Source organism: Neltuma alba, unplaced genomic scaffold (assembly GCF_004799145.2).
Source record: "Neltuma alba isolate B1F8T4 unplaced genomic scaffold, ASM479914v2 tig00002907_pilon, whole genome shotgun sequence".
NCBI classification, from domain to species: domain Eukaryota; kingdom Viridiplantae; phylum Streptophyta; class Magnoliopsida; order Fabales; family Fabaceae; genus Neltuma; species Neltuma alba.
The window spans coordinates 124,629-141,434 of NW_021633066.1; positions in this window are offsets into that span (position 1 = coordinate 124,629).

Consider the following 16,806-nt stretch of genomic DNA (forward strand, 5'->3'; position numbering starts at 1 on the left):
TAACTATTATTTTCAAATACATACCCCCTCGGTCTCTTATTATAAGATTTAATTTTTTGAATAGGTTTGTCTTTTTTTATAAGATTCTTTTTGGGTTTGTCTAAACATTTAATATATTATTACCTATTTTACTCCTAGGCATATCTCACTCTTAATCTCTCACATCTACCCATTTATTTATAGGGGTATATTTGAAAAAAATTATATTTGCTAAATATTAATTACTTTTAGCTAATTTGAACTGTTTTCTTAAAAAAATCTTATAATAAGAGATAGTATATTTTTATGCGGCGATCACCTGCTCTTCACTGATAAGTGGCCAAAATTATCAATGGCCGGATGCTCATTAGTTCACACCCCTCTCTCTCTATATCCCCGCCTCTATTCCCCATTAAAAAACTTTTACAAGGATTTGTGCTTTTTTGGGTTATCGCCTCGAGTAATGAAGTGAAGTCATAAGAAACCGAGAATCTTTAGTTTTAAAAAAAATTAAATAATGTTGTTTTAGCTGGAAAAATAATTTAAAAAAATTCAAAATAGGAAAAAGGAATAAAAATACCCCAGCCCTAAATGGGCGACCCAAAAATCAAAACAGCTAAGAAGGCAACTAATTCAATGATCAGTGTACCTAATCGATGGCACATGCACTGTGTCCAAAGTCCAATAATAGTGAAAACTACATGTGACCCGTTCTTTTCCAAATATATAGAAAAATGACTTCATTCAAAATATAAATTATTTGGAAAATAGTTAATGTTTATTTATTGATTTATTTTTGTATTTTTCTTTCCCCTTCACAATCTCATTTAACGTTGGTAAAGTTGGAAAAATATTTCAATTAAAAACAGATTTATTGAGTTAACCATTATTTATTAATTATGATGAATTAATGAATGCGGCTTATATTGTGAATGGAAGAAAATATATACATACATATTCTCTGTTCTCTATCATATAAGTTACTTTCGATTATCTCACTGAAATTAAGAAAAAGTGATTAATTCATTTAATTTGTCTTAAATTTTTAAAAAAATTGCTTCTGAAAGAAAAAGAAAATACAAGGATTTTTATTTAAACAATAATTATCTAGAAAAAAGGGAAAATAATCATTTATTATTTAATGTGCCAAGTAACTTATATTATGAAGTAAAGAATTTTTTAAGAAGATTACTTATATTCTGGATCAGATTATATATCATTTTAAAATTCTCTTTCGTACTTGGTGTGCATAAGTTGTAAGCCTTACTTATAAAACAAATCATATAACTTGTATTAAAATTTGTGTAAACTAAAGAAAAAACATGTAATTTTGTATATAAGTAATAATAATTAGAATAACGGTCATCGTAAGGGGGTTTATTTTTAAACCACATCAATTTTTATGAACTAATTTTTAAAGGCAAATTAAATAAATAATTCGATTTTTTTCCCTTCAGATAGTGTTACATTTTTTTATTTAGTCTATCAAATATTAATATTTTAATTTATTCCTTAAAAAGTAGAGTATACTTCAACTAATGTAGTTTATTGTTTGTTAAGTCTGACTTCTCAATTTGATATACTTCATTTAAACGGACAACAATAATTGAGATAAAATTATCGAGGGATTATTATAATCAAATTTATATCTTATCTCTAGTTCTAAAAAATATATTTGTATTATGTATCATATCTCAAATATTGCAGCTTGTAAATTTGAAGTGATTACTTGTATATTATTGTGAAAAAAAAAGTAAAGACTACAACATGTTGTGAATATCATTCAAAAGCGTGATTTTTTTTTTATGCATAGGTATCCTCCGGCCAATTAAAGACAATCCTATTTGAGACACTGTCTGATATTAAATAGCAGATTATTTTATCACTGTAAAAATTGGTAAAAGTGTCGACTCTAGATCTTTACCCTATGAAAGAAAATTAATTAATTATAAAAATTTACAATTAGTATATTCTTGCGCATAAACCGCATATTTTAGAAAATGTAACTTTGTGTGACAATTATATTTTTCTTTGGAGACCCCAAATCCCTGTCCCCACTGTGCAATAGTGGCTGGCCGGTTCAAGCTTTCAGGATTTGGGCAAAGAAAGATATTTTTTTTAAAAAAATATTTTTTAACGTTTTTTATCTTATTGGGAAATTAAAATTATTTCTAGTTAAATATATTATTTTTAATTACAACATAATTACCCTTTTATGTAAGAAGATTTAGTTTAAGTTTGAATATATTATAAAATAATTATAAAAAAAAGCGGAACTTTTGTTAGAATGGAGAAGATATGCATATATGTAGAAAAATGAAAAGCCAAACATCTAATCTAATGGTTATAAAATAAATTAAGGATATCTAAGCAATAAGTAAGTCTAACCAAGTAATTTAAGTTGTCCCTAAGAGAGAAGGATGATGTGGATCCACTTGTGAAAAAAAATAAGATGAGGAAAAACAACCAATATTTATATAATATCCTTTTCTTTTATAACTAGTAAGTCAGTAACTTGATGTTGTATGTTTTGCACCCAAAAAAAAAAATCCATGATATTGAAATAAAATTAATGTTTTTTAAATGAAAATTAATGTTTTAAATTATTTATGAACTAGCATTGGACCCGTGTAATACATGGGGCTATTATCTTAATTTATATGAAAATGGAAACATACGTGCTAAAGCCAAGAAGGACAGATGATGATGATGATGAGTAGTGTAATTTAATTGAAAAATTTAGGAAACACTTCCTTGTAAGCAACATTTCTTCTTAGAGGCGTTATGATCTTCAACACGAATCTAGATTTTTTAAGCCTTCCTTATTTTGTACCGTGTGATAGTTCATTAGTGATTAGGGGATGTTTGGATAAAACCAAACTATGATTTGAAGAATAGATTTTGGAGAATAGATTTTTGGGAGAATAGATTTTATGAAGAATAAATTTGTGAAAAAGTGATTTTGATAAAGTAAGAGTGTTTGGATAGTTGTTATTAGAAGCACTTTTTATATGTACAAATTACTTTAAAAAAACATAAGTTAATATGATAATTAAATAAAAGATAGATTTTATAATATATTTTAATTTGAAGAAATAAAATTGTTAATAATATATTTTTACCAATATAATTAATAATATATAAGATAATATAATTAATAATTAATTAATATGTGTATATATATTTATAAAATATAAGATTCAATATGCTTATAAAAAAATAATTGAGGGATGTTAAAGTCATATTATTATTGAGATATACTTTGATAGGCACAATCATACTTTCCAATTTGAGTCAGAAGCAAAATAGATTCACTTTTTCTGAAACTATAGTTTTAAATCCAAAACCATGATTTGTTAATTTTCCCTCCTGTTTGGTAAATCTGGGACCCAAACCATGGTTTCCTATGTTTCCCAAACAAGCCCTAATTAGAAGATTGAAAATACACCTTATAATATCATAACACAATTCTTTCCCAAAAAAAAAAAGGAAAAAAGAGGGGAAAAAAGAAAACAAAAAAAACGGGTGAAATTAAAAATAAAAAATTGGAAAAAAATCTCTCATAAAAAATTTTATCAGTGAGAAGAACCTGATAAATTTTTGTAGATTAAAAATATCAATATTGTACAAGATTATCAGTATCTTGATTTAAGTCTTTCTCATTAATAAAATTTTTTAATGAGGATCATTTTCCAATTTTTCCAATTTAAAAAGGCGAAGGGGAAAAAAAGGAAAAAGACAGCAAATATATATATATATTGGGCACACGTGTGGATAACTCTCCTGTCAACTACTCGCTCTTTTGGGCCACTATAAATATTACGACTGAAGAAAAAAAAAAAAAAATGAGATGCCGTCTGTTTTTAACCATTCTCGTCTTAATTTGACCAAATAAGAGATAAGAATATTAAAATTAAAAATGACAAATATTGCAACTAATCTTTGAAAAATACACAATTCATAGAGGAGGGCATTTTTAATCTTTAATGAAATATGTATACCTTCAAAACCAACGTCATTTGGGAAAAGACAAAAGTGACAACGTCAAAGTTTGAATTAAAATTAGAGAAAGAATTAAAAATTAAAACACACCATATTATAGAAATTTCTCTGTTTGGTCTTTTTTCTCAACTGTGTCCACGTGCATCCAGTCACATCTTGTAGATAAAATCATAAATATAAATATAAATATTGATTAAAACATATATAAAAAAACATATAGTAAGTCATTTTCTAAACTTCATGTGAGACTTAGAAGAAATATTATTTTTCATTCATTTTTGTTGTCATGGAAGGTTGTCCAGAAATTATTATAGGTAAATTAATTTAATTTCATGTAAAAAATTTTCATTGAAAAACTTAATATATTTTGGCCGAAGAAACTTAACAATATATTTTTAATGTTAAGAAAATGAAAATAACTTTATAAATTTAAAGGGCCAAATAAACATTTATTCTAAAATCTAAAAACTAAAAGCATGGTTCTTCCATGAGAATATTCCTATTACTGTTACTAGGTCCCCTTTGGTAAGAAGTGTGTGAGAATGAGAGGTAATAATTGAGAATGAAAATGAGAAAATCCATTAAAAAATATTTAATACGAGGGACTACTTCTTACTTGAAGTTGAATTAATTTATGCATGTAGGAATGGATTACTCCCAAGTAACGAACAATCTTTTATACTAAAAACTTTTTTAATGAGTTTTTTCAATTCTAAATCTAATCTTACCTTTTGTTCTTAATGCTTCATATCAAACAGGATTATAAGTTTCAACTGCTTAAATTCTTAAACCTCAATTATGTAAATTTATAAAAGTTATCATTGTTATAATTTCTTAAATGTATTATTTCCACTCAAAGCTGAAAACATAAAAACTATATCAAACGTCAATAGGCAAGTTGCATTTTACAAATTCGCCTGAAAAGAAGTAACATTGACGTTGATATAATTTTAATGTTTTCCGTTTTTAATTAAAATATAAAAAAATATATGATAGCTTAGCATTACGTAAATTAAACATTTTAAGAAATCTTACCTACCTAGTACTAAGAGTTAGAAAACTAATTTGGAGAGATGAAATACATCAGTTAAGTTAGTTAATTATAACAAATGAATGTTAACTTTCCTAAATTATATTTTTTAATCATATGTATTGAAACTATTTCTTAGTGAGAACATCTTACACTCAATAGAGGGTATTTTAGATAAAACATCATAGATTTTGAGAGAAAGTTGATTAAGATATTATATTTAAGACTAAATTCAATCTTTCAACTAGTTCTTATATTAATAAGCAGATATAGTATAATTTAGCAAAAAAAATTACTAAATGGCAGGGGTACTACTTTGTGCCATTTGGGTCAAACTTAGAGTTTTTCGGTTCATCGGCGATTGAACTAATTAGTTTCAAAAATGGAAGCTTTACTTCCAAGAGTGGGTGATGGCCCTCACGTTTAGTATACATGTCATTACATACCCACGACTCTTTCATCTAATTTTCCCCGGCCTAAAATTTTTCAAATTTACAGAAACCCAAAAAAAATTCCCAAGTTTATAACATACTACATGCATTCTTTAAAAGCTAGATAATTAATTTGAAGATATTAAAAAAAATTAATCAGTGTATTGATTTTTTAAACTATCTTCTTTAATCATATACTCCTTCTGATCACCTTCACCTATCATATTCGATGGTGATTTTTTATAATTGTCAAGTATTAAATGTTAAATATTAACAAATTTGTAGTAGTGAAGATGATTTAATTATCAAATATGACAGGTTTCAGGTACATACACGACTTTGCATGCCCAAAAATTAAAAAAAAAAAAAAAAGCACGTACACGGCTTTTTTGAAAGTCTATCCTTGCCTCCCTATTAATTAACCCTGCCCAAACTAATGGCTACTAAATAGAAATCACTAGTACTCAAAAGGAAATAAACACACGTCTGTGTACCATGCATATTTAACAGATAATAATAATTATATAGAAGAAAAAACTACAATAATACGGAAAAAAGGGTTGAAAAATGCCAATGAAGAAGAAATAGCAAATAAGCTAAACTAACATGAACTCCAAAATGTTCAAAAATAAAGTGAGGAGGCATTTGTTGATTGTTTATCTCCCCATAAGTTCAAATTTAAGAGGATTATCTACATATAACTCAGAGTTTTAAGGATTATATGCACACACAAAAATAAGGAGGATATAATTAATAATTAGGGCTATCCGCACCAATTTATAAGCGTAGAAGAGTTCATCATCAACTTACAAAAATTTAAAACCTAAATCGAGTATAGAATTATATATCAATTAAAGTGCTTAGGAAGTTGAGTACTACGGCTCTTTTACAATTTTTTTATTCTCAAGTTGCATATACGATAAGTTTCTTGAGCTCCGACCAAAGCACACAGGTCATTCCCGATTGATATGAGTGATAAGTGACGAAAGATACGGCATCCAGAAGAAATTAATATTCATTAAATACTGTCAACTCTTCTGGAAAACTCCTTTTTTTAATATTATATATGTGTGTGTATCTATATATACAGCCTCGATGGATCAGTACTGCGGCATTTCATCTTAACAAAATAGCAGGCCGTGCATGTGAATCCATGTTATGCTTTCTTTTCTTAATTCTTAGTCAATGTGCAATTTGGTGCGATGGTGAAGTTAAAAAAAAATTAAATGTTTCTATTTTTAAAGTAAAAAATGAAAAGTATACTTATTGGGAAAGAATAAGAACAATTTCCTACAAAAACACAGTACTACCTCTGGTTTTAAATATAAGAACTAGTTGACTAATTTGAGTAGATTAAAAAAATAAGTTAAGTTAATTATTTGTAATAAATAGGTATTTTCTTTTATAAAATATCCTTACTAATCAAGTCTGTTGGTTAAAACTATTATTATTAGAAGGACTATCTTGAAAAAAAATGAATAAGTACGAGAGACAACATGGATTGATATCTTATATTTAGGACCAAAATAAAAATCAAATAAGATCTTGTATCAAGAACTGGAGGTAGTATATCATATAATAAAAAGACAAGCCTCTGTCTGATCGGGGGAAAAAAAGGAGACAAGCCTCTGTGGTTTTCCCACAACCTATGTCATCGCATTTTCTGTTCCAATATTAAACATGCACATGTGACCCCAAAAATGGCTGTCTTCTACATGAAACGAGGTATAATTAGCAAAAGCCTGCCTTGAGTAGCCAATGTTTAGTACGAAGATACTTACAATAACTATACGGAATTTCATCCTAGAAAAAGAAAAAAGAATTCTATTTTGAAATCGATCAAGTATATAGGTTTGTTTTGATTTTTAAGTATAAAATTATAGTTTATTTTTTCAATAGTTAGCCTTCTAACCTAGTGGCATAAAAACTCTACAGTAAGTGAAAATTTACCGGTTTAATTTTGCTTGTAAGCTCAAACTATTACTGCCGTCCCCTCATCTCTGATGCATGTACAAGCTAGTTGAAGAGTTTTTTTTGGCTCTAAATGTAATACAATAATTTCAATAACCTCTTCTAGCCGAGTAGCATAAAAGCTCTTTGATAAATGGTAGATCACAAGTTCAATTCTGGTTATAACCGTAAGCTGTTAGTACCTACTTACCCCTTTTAATTTAATAAAAGATCTCAATTTACTTTGTTTTTAAATTTATAATTTTTTCCCTTCAAACTATCCTTATCGATTATGCATGTTAAAGGAGGATTTCCATAAATGAGGTAGTTTTTAATACAAATGATTAAAAAAGAAGATATTGTAGAAAAATTAGCACACGTTTATTTTTCAAATAATTAATTTAACTGATTTTCTTAATATATACACACACACACACACTACCTCCGGTCTTAAATATAAGAGGTAGTTGACTAATTTGAGTAGATTAAAAAAATAAGTTAAGTTAGTTATTTGTAATAAAAAAGTGTTATTTTTCTTAAAATATCCTTATTAATCAAGTTTATTGGCCAGAACTATCATTATTAGAAAGACTATATTGAGAAAAAATAAATAAATATAAGAGACAAAATAGATTAGGATCTTATATTTAGGACCAAAACAAAAGTCAAACGAGGTTTTATATTAAGGACCGGAGATAGTATAGATTAATTATCTAGTTCCTACATTTTAATCTTGGGAGTGTATAATAAATGAACACGATGTACCGGTTGTCTTGACGCAATCTAGCACATTAATGCTTATATGAATTATGAATAAGCAAACATGGGTCCTTTGCTACTATATGTTTTCATAGATCTGGATGATTCAGATTTTTTTAATCCTATTTTATTTTATTATAATCATTAACACAACAGCAGAGGACCTGCAATCGTCTCTAGTTAGTATGACTTCTAACGGATGATTAATACCTATTCAGCAAGTAGCTCTGGCCCTAAAAAAAATCAACGAATTGAGAGCACCAATTTTCAAGACTTAAAAAATTCTAATAATTAAACGATCGAAGTGATAAACTACAAATTAGAAACATAAATAAAAAGATCTGATCTTCCGTGAAAATGTAGCAGGATGACTACCTAAACGAAAATGTGGTGATCAATACGAAAACTAATCAAATATAGAGATGAAGAAACTAAATACAATATTCATAGTATAGCGATGGATTTAAGAAGCCAGTTTATTCATATAAGAAATGCCAAACTATTCATAACCCCTCTTAACTCTAGCCCTAGTGCATATAATTCCCCTGCCTTTAAAAAGAAAACCTTCAATTTTTATATTTTGACATCCTATCGTTAAAATCACCGTTAAATCTATCAGAATATAACAGGTGCCACATCATGTTATCAAAAGTTGTGTGGCAGGTGACCTATAATTTTATTATTAAAAATTACATGCCATCCACTCCGTTAGATTTAATGGTACTTTAATAGTAGGGTGTTAAATGTCAAAATATGAAAGTTGAGGGCTTGCGAGGGATGTTATATGCACCAGGGCTAAAGTTAAGGGAAATTATAAGTATTTTGAACCATAAGAAAATAATAAAGTGCGAGGTAAGATAAGGCAAGAAATGTTATTGTGGCTGTAAATGATTCTTTAAATTAGGAAAAAATTAATTTCTAAGCCCAAATAGTTTCACTTAATTTTTCACTTAGATCCCTGTATATATATTTTTTTATCATGTCTTTATAGGCGGTTTACATTAATTTTAATTATATTTCTGTAGTTTTTTTCATCATGTACTTACAATTTCACATGATTTTAAACAAATTTTTATAATTTCAGGTGACTAATAAAATAAAATAAAAATACAAGGATATAACCATAAATCAGGTGAAAGTGTGAAGTTGTAAGGATTTGATAAAAAAATACGTAGAGACAAGATTAAAAATTTCATAAAATTATGAGAATCGACACGGAAAAAAAAAACCATAAAGTTCATCCATGTATATTTTGAGGGGTCCAAAAGTAGGGGCTTGCAACTTTCAGACAATATATGGTTCACTTCTTCCTTTTTTCCCTTTGTTTTCTTTTTGGCCCATGACAATAAGGTTCACTTTCACTTTAAGTCGTAAAAAAGAAACAGAAAAAAAAAAAATTCTGATAACTGACCGTACCGTTTCGTTGTTGATAAGTGCTTAGCCAATTAACGTTCAATTTATATATTTGAATTTAATATATCAGTCTTTTTTGGATTTTATTGGCTGCAAATGGTCCGCTCCACGTGACCTTGTTCTTGTACATATCTTGACGAAGATTTATTTCCTTAAATAATCAAAACCCTAAATTATTTTAATCAAAAGAACAGAGAAAACAGACATTTAACATTTTATTTATAATGTTACGAACCAAGTTTAGCCAAGTGTCAGTCATGAAGCAAATATATGTAGATGGGATGCATCGATCATAGGGATCAAAGTGTAGCCATATTTATCTTAACATTATCTTATTACTCCAACAATGGAAAACGACACTTTCTTTATAATTACTCTTTTGTAAGTTCTTGGCCAACTTGCCTATTTTCAATTACTTAATTGAATTAATTTAATTGGAAAAATGTAGACTATCTTAACTGCTACATATAATTTCTTATTCCTTTCACATGCACTGGCGTTCCCGTTGAGATAGGGTTGTAGGTGATCCGAAAAACATTTAATTTATTACTACTAATTAGACTCTAAATTAACCATGCTAAAAACTACTGAGTACATATATTTCATCTAGTTCTATTTATAAACTTTAAATTTGAAAAGAGGCATGATCTATTTTATAAGGCTCAATTTATATGTGTCTCAACATTTAATGCATTTTTTTTGTTTAATGCATTTTTTTTTGTTATGCCCTTAATTATTATTCTCTCTCTTTTGTCATAATTTTTCTCATTACATTATTCCACATGTTCATCCTTTTTCTTATTTATTATAAGGAAATAGTTGAAAATAAAAATGTATTTCTTACTTATTTATCGCTTTTAACTAGTTTATCATTATATGCAAATCGGTTATTGAAGTATACACTACTTTTGGTTCTTAATATAAGACCTAATTAACTAATTTGGAGAAATCAAGAAAGTTACTATATTACTTTAAAGTATTTATAGTTATTGTTTTTATCCAAACTAATTGCCTCACTTATAAATTGCTATATAATTTAATGATCCATGTAAGTATTTTAAGAGAAATCATGTAACATATGCTATAATTAAGTACTGCCTCTTGTCCTTAATACAATAGCTAGTTGACTAATTTGAGTATATTAAGAAAGTTTATTAAGTTAGTTATTTGTAATAAATAGGTGTTATATTTCTTAAAATATCTTTATTAATCATATATATTAGCTAGAACTGTTATTTGATGAACTCTTTAACATGTGCAACTACTATAAAGACTATTTTTTAAAAAAAAGATAAATACGGGAGATAAATTATATTGGGGTCTTATATTTAGAACCAAATTGAAAGTCAAACTAATTCTTATATTAAGGACTGAAGGTAATAACTTAGTAACTTTTTTTAATCTTCTCAAATTAGTTAATTATTCTTATATTAAGTAGTGGAGGTAGTAATAAGGATCATGCGGAGTATTACCTAATTCGAATATAGGTAACCATTTGACATAAGTGTAAAACAGCTTGCAAGCATCATTTCTAAACCAAGTGTGGAAGATACAATTTAAAAAGTGTGATCAGTGACATGTAATATATATATATATATATATATATATATTGGTAGATCTGTTGTGGCAAGAATTACACCAGTTGCTAATGACAACAGGTTTAGAAACTCAATTTTTTCTTATTCTCCTTTTCTTCTAGATGATTTCTACCTGTCTCTAAGCTAAGAACAGGTCTGAAAAATAATTTTTTTCAAACATTGATGGTGCAATCAGTTTAGAAAGTGATGAGTTTTCTAAACTGCTTTTAAGTTCTTAATCCAGTTTAAAAATTTATTTTTATTTTAAAATAAAATTTTTAATACCAGGGTCTCTCTTTAAATACTGTGTTTGCTTGACTTGGAAGAGCATCAACTATAATACCTCATTACCCACGCTGAAGTGATTTTCTGCAAAAGGGCACTTGATCCAGCACTTTAATTAATTTATCACACAAATGGCCTGTACAAAGGCGCAATCACTTAAATTTGTATTAACGAAACAATTCATATATTACACTGATTTATGAAGATAAATTAACAATTAAATAATGAGCTTGAATTTTTAATGGATTTAACAGTACGAGGATGTCAGATTGATGTGATTTGTTTTTCAGGGTGTATTTGTGGTGTAGGCTGTAAAGATGTCTTTGGATTTGTTCTTCACATTTCAACTGTTCAAAAGCACATGATTCTTCTTTTTTTCTTTTGGCCATTAGCAAAATATCATCCTGGGTCAACAAAAAAGAACCGCGGAGTCTTTCATCAGCAACTCAATCGCTTACTAAATTTGCTTTAGACATGTTAGATTGGGCGTGTTTTAGAATGAAATTACGGTTCTTAAAATAAGTTATTTTTTCCTTTTTTTTTTTTGGTATAATTCAAGGTATACTCAAGTCACTTTAGATTTGAGACTAATTGACAAACTCAATTATTTTTATATATTTTGGTATCTTTTATATGTGTTTTGTCAACTTAATTGGTCCCTTTTTGCCTTAATTAATTGTTCTTTGATTTAATTTATTTTATTTTGAGTTATTATTTTATAGGTAAAATTGTCATATTTTGGTTTAATTGTGACTAATTAATTTTTGAGGACAATTAATACTACCTTATTCTTAAATTTTGATTGCAGATTTTTAGAAGATTTAAAAATAAAAAAAAGAAAAAACAAACAAATAAATAAATAAAAGAAAAAAATATATTAGCAAAAGGACGTTTTGCTCCCATCCCTATTCCCCCAACCTAATATTCAATTAATCATCATCACAGGGGGAGGACGAGCTGGAGGCAGAGACACGCTGAACGAGCACGAACGAGCGGCAGAAGGAAAAAAACAAAACAGAGAGCTGGCGGCGTGAGAAAAATTGAGAGGAGGGACACACAAGCTGGGCGGCGACAGAAGACGAGTGACGCATTCATCATCATCTCCAGCGAGCTGAGGAGCTCAACGGCGAGAGAGTCGCGCACAAGGACCAGTGGAGCGACCAGCAACACGAGTTGACGGCAAGACCAGAAGCGTGAACAGGATCATCATCACCACCGTCTTCTTCACTGCCATGGCCGAGGGTAGGAGGAAACTGATTGAAGGAGATTCTGAAATTATGCGTGGCTAGAGCTCTGTAATTCTCTAATTCAACAATAATGGCAGAAGCTCGGATCTTCAAAGGGGAGTTTTAGTTGCTTTAATTTCTTACTCAATAATTGTTTAACAATTTCTAGGTCTTAGGATAGTTTTTCTGATTATTGGGATATTTGTATTGTTTAATCTGATTATATTTGGGGATTATTGTGACTGAATTATTGTTTAGCATTTGACATTGGGCTGTTTATAACTTTAATTTCAATTATAATGTTGTGGTTATGACATTTGTATTGATTTTGGAGTTAATATATTGTGATTTTCTAAGGTGGCTTGGAATTTTGGATCATATTGTTTCTTGCTAGCTTTAATTTTATTGCTTTGGATTTAAGAATTTTAATTAAGCATTGGTCTTTAGCATCCTTGATTCTATTTTACTATTCTGGTTACAGTTAGCAAATTGGGATTTTGAAAAAATATTTTGTGACAATTCGAGGTGGCTCGATTGTTGAATTAAAAGTTTAATTATAATTCTTAATTCATTGTTTTAACTCCCGTATCTTTTGGAGTGAGGATTGCCTGCATTGTTAAATTGGAGAATTAATTATTGTTTCATTTTCAGTTCTTTCATCTTCAATTTATTTCAATCATTTTTATATAAAAATAACCAAAAAAAATATTTTACTTTCAATTTAATTCAAGGCATTTAGCTAGCAATTTTCAAAATCAAAACTCCTTTTTATAGTTTAGGTTACTTGTATTTGTTTACTAGGATTTAATTTCGTTTTCGGCTCTTCAAAGTGAATACAACCCGGATTGTGCACTATATTGCATTAATTCGGTTAATTTTTGGAGTAACCCCAAAGTGACAAATTAATGGCAGTTATCTTCACTAATTCCTATCTGGCCAGGAGTGTTTAAGAATAAAGCCTTCCTAGCAAGTGTACTTCTGGGGATTTGAACTTGTATTGTCCTCCTTATACAAACCAACAGCTTGTTTGTTGAAAATAAGTTATTTTTCATTGTTTAGTGTAGTATTTAATGAGTTAGTACCCCCTGTGCATAATATTATCAGAGTTAATTAGTTAGACATTACATTTGGTCCTAAATATCTCTCAATCCATTTTGTCTCTCGATTTTATAATTTTTTCCCAAACAATCCCTATTGATTGTATTATGAAAGTATTAGATGGTTCATGCTAAAAGGTAATTCCAAAGCACATAAATAAAAATGTTAGTAGTATAAGAAAGTCAATACACATTAATATTTGTCACCACAAATAATCGACTTAACTAATTCCCAAATTAATTATATAACTCTTATATTTAGTAGCACAACTAATATTTTGAAAATGGCTTTGGAGTATATTTCATTGCAATATGAAAGTATTTAATGACATTTTTGAAGGGAAGTATTTAATGATAGTGTTACTATTTCATTGCAATCAACTCAAGCAACCTTTATTCCCAATCAATCAATAATCATAGAATACTTCAGTGTAGAGGAATTAACACAAGAAACATATTAGGATAAAGGAAGAGAAACATAATGGAGCTCACATAGGGTACAAGTGTTTCACTCATCTCTCAAATGGGAAAAATTTCACTCAATCCACCTGGATTAGCACCTAACATAAGCTTATAGAGATTCTAATGTCTCCACCACTAACATACCTTAGACTCATGATCAAGGGGATTTGAAGGGTTGTAATGTTGGAAAGCAAGGCCAAATGAATGAAATAAACTAACAAGAGAAATGCATGAGTAATAAAATATCAACTCAAAGTGAGCTAAAGTACAATCATGAAACAACACCAATGTGCAGATCTTAAACTTTTGAAGTAGAAATCCTTGCTCTTCAAACCACTATTGAATGCCTTATTTCAAATTTTATTCTTTTGTTGCAGCTTATTTTCTTTTTCTATGACTTTCTTTCTTTGGCTTTTTCTATACATTTTCTTTTCTTTATTGTCTTTTTCTATTTCTTTTTCTTCTTTTGTATTCTTTTTTTTTTCCTCTTTTTTTTTGGCATCCAAACCCAAGAAAGCAAAGATATAGACTTTAATGATGTACTTTTCAAAATGAAAAACCAAATGTAACTCATGCAAAACATTTGCTAAAAAGCAATGGGTGAAATGAAAGTGAAAGCTCAAAAGGGTGAACAAAGGTTAAATAAAATAGCTTGTGTTTAGGTAAAAGGTTTAGAAATAAATGCCCCTATCATCCTCACAAATCTAAGTATTAATGCAGCCCTGAAAAAGAATCTAGACAAGTTCTAGAGGTTAACCAAAACTAGGTGAAAATCACACAAGATGAGAAAGAATACATGGCTCAAAAATCCTTCCATCAAGGCTTTCTCCAAGATGTTTCCTCCTTAAGGATCAAGCTATAAAACAAGGTTAATAACACTGCACCAAAGATATTCTACTATGCTAATCAACTAAGAACAGAGATCACTCAAATCAAATACAATCAAACTCAGCCGTGCAACATTCACAAGCATTATGCAAAAGGATTTTAAAAGAGATACCTAAAGATTACAAAAGTCAAGTCAGCAACAGAGAAAACAACAAATCGCCCATACAGCAGTGCAAAACATTGAGGCAAATGAAAACAGGAGGACATAGAAACCATCAGTAGCAAGAATCACTCTCAGCGATGCAATTCAGAAATCAACCGATAAGGCAAAGAAGAGAGCAATTATAGCAGCAATACTTAGAAAACAGGAGCAAATCCAAAGGCAAAGTTTTTCCCCCCCTTAAATAGCTCAACAACTCAACAACAATCCCTCCCCCACACTTGATCAATACATTGTCCTCAATGTAAGCTTAGACTAAAGATATGAACAATTAGAAGCTCAAAATATGCAAGGACAAGGTAGGAAAAGTACTGCATACAACTAACAACAAACAATAAAACAAAACACAAGTTACCTTTTACTATTGGCTATGTCCCTCCCCCCACTTATCTCACAAAACAAACAAGCAATTCAAAGGATAAGAGTTAAGAAAGGAAAGGGACAACCTTTATAATGAAATCTCTTCAAACTCTTGTAGGAGAAGTTCTCATCTCGGATGAGAAACATATATCTCTTTAGTGTGCTCACTTCTCTATTGACATTTCTTGGTAGTGAGGGTTCCTGCAAAAGAAACATTGAACTAGCAGCAGTATCTAGTCCAAAAAGAAAAACTTGGAGAGATCTAGAGTAGCATAAGTATATGTGAGTAGCAAAATCTTCCAAGTCAATATCACACCCAAGAAAATCAATAGGATTCCTTTCTATAGAAATCAAATAATCAGGAATATTTTCAAAAATGTCTTGTGTATGCAAAGCAGAAGATGAAGAATCCAATTAACAGTTGTTGGAGTACATCACATCACTTTTGCTAACACAAGAGGTGGGTGGAAAAAAAAAGAGTGGAAGAAGAAGATTCATGCAGGATATGATTATGCAATGCAGTATTATTATTTACATAACTACTTAAATCAGGAGGCAAGTCACAAGAAAGAATTATATGAAAAGATTCATTTTTATTTACAATTTTGTCTTTCAAAGTTTTTGAATCTTTCCCTACTAATACATTAGAAGCATGCAACTCAATAGGATTTTTAGAAAGATAATTTCCAAGGCTATGGTTAAATTCACATTTCTCCACAAGATCAACATCCAAGCAATTCACATCAATATCATGCTTTATATTGTCAGCATTTAGTACCAGAAAGCAATGCACATACTTTATCAAAGTTCTATTTTTGCGACCCAATAAGTATATCATACTTGTTATCAATACAATCCATGCATATAGTGTGGGCATTGCAAGAACAAGATAGAGGTTCGTTCAAATCAGAATCAATTGTACCATCCAATTTAGTACTAGAAAGAGAAGCATGTTCTTCACATAATGAAGCAATGACAATGCAAGTAACATCATCAACTAAACAATTACTATTAGAAGTGTTCAAGTGAGAATTTTTATTTTTAAACATTTGAGGGGATTCAACTATGATTTCCTCATCTACCTCATCATCACTCACATCATCAATAACTTCAACAGGAATAGTAGTTATAGCATAAGGATCAATCTCCTCAAGAAGAGAATAAATATTACCTGATGTAGGGCACAA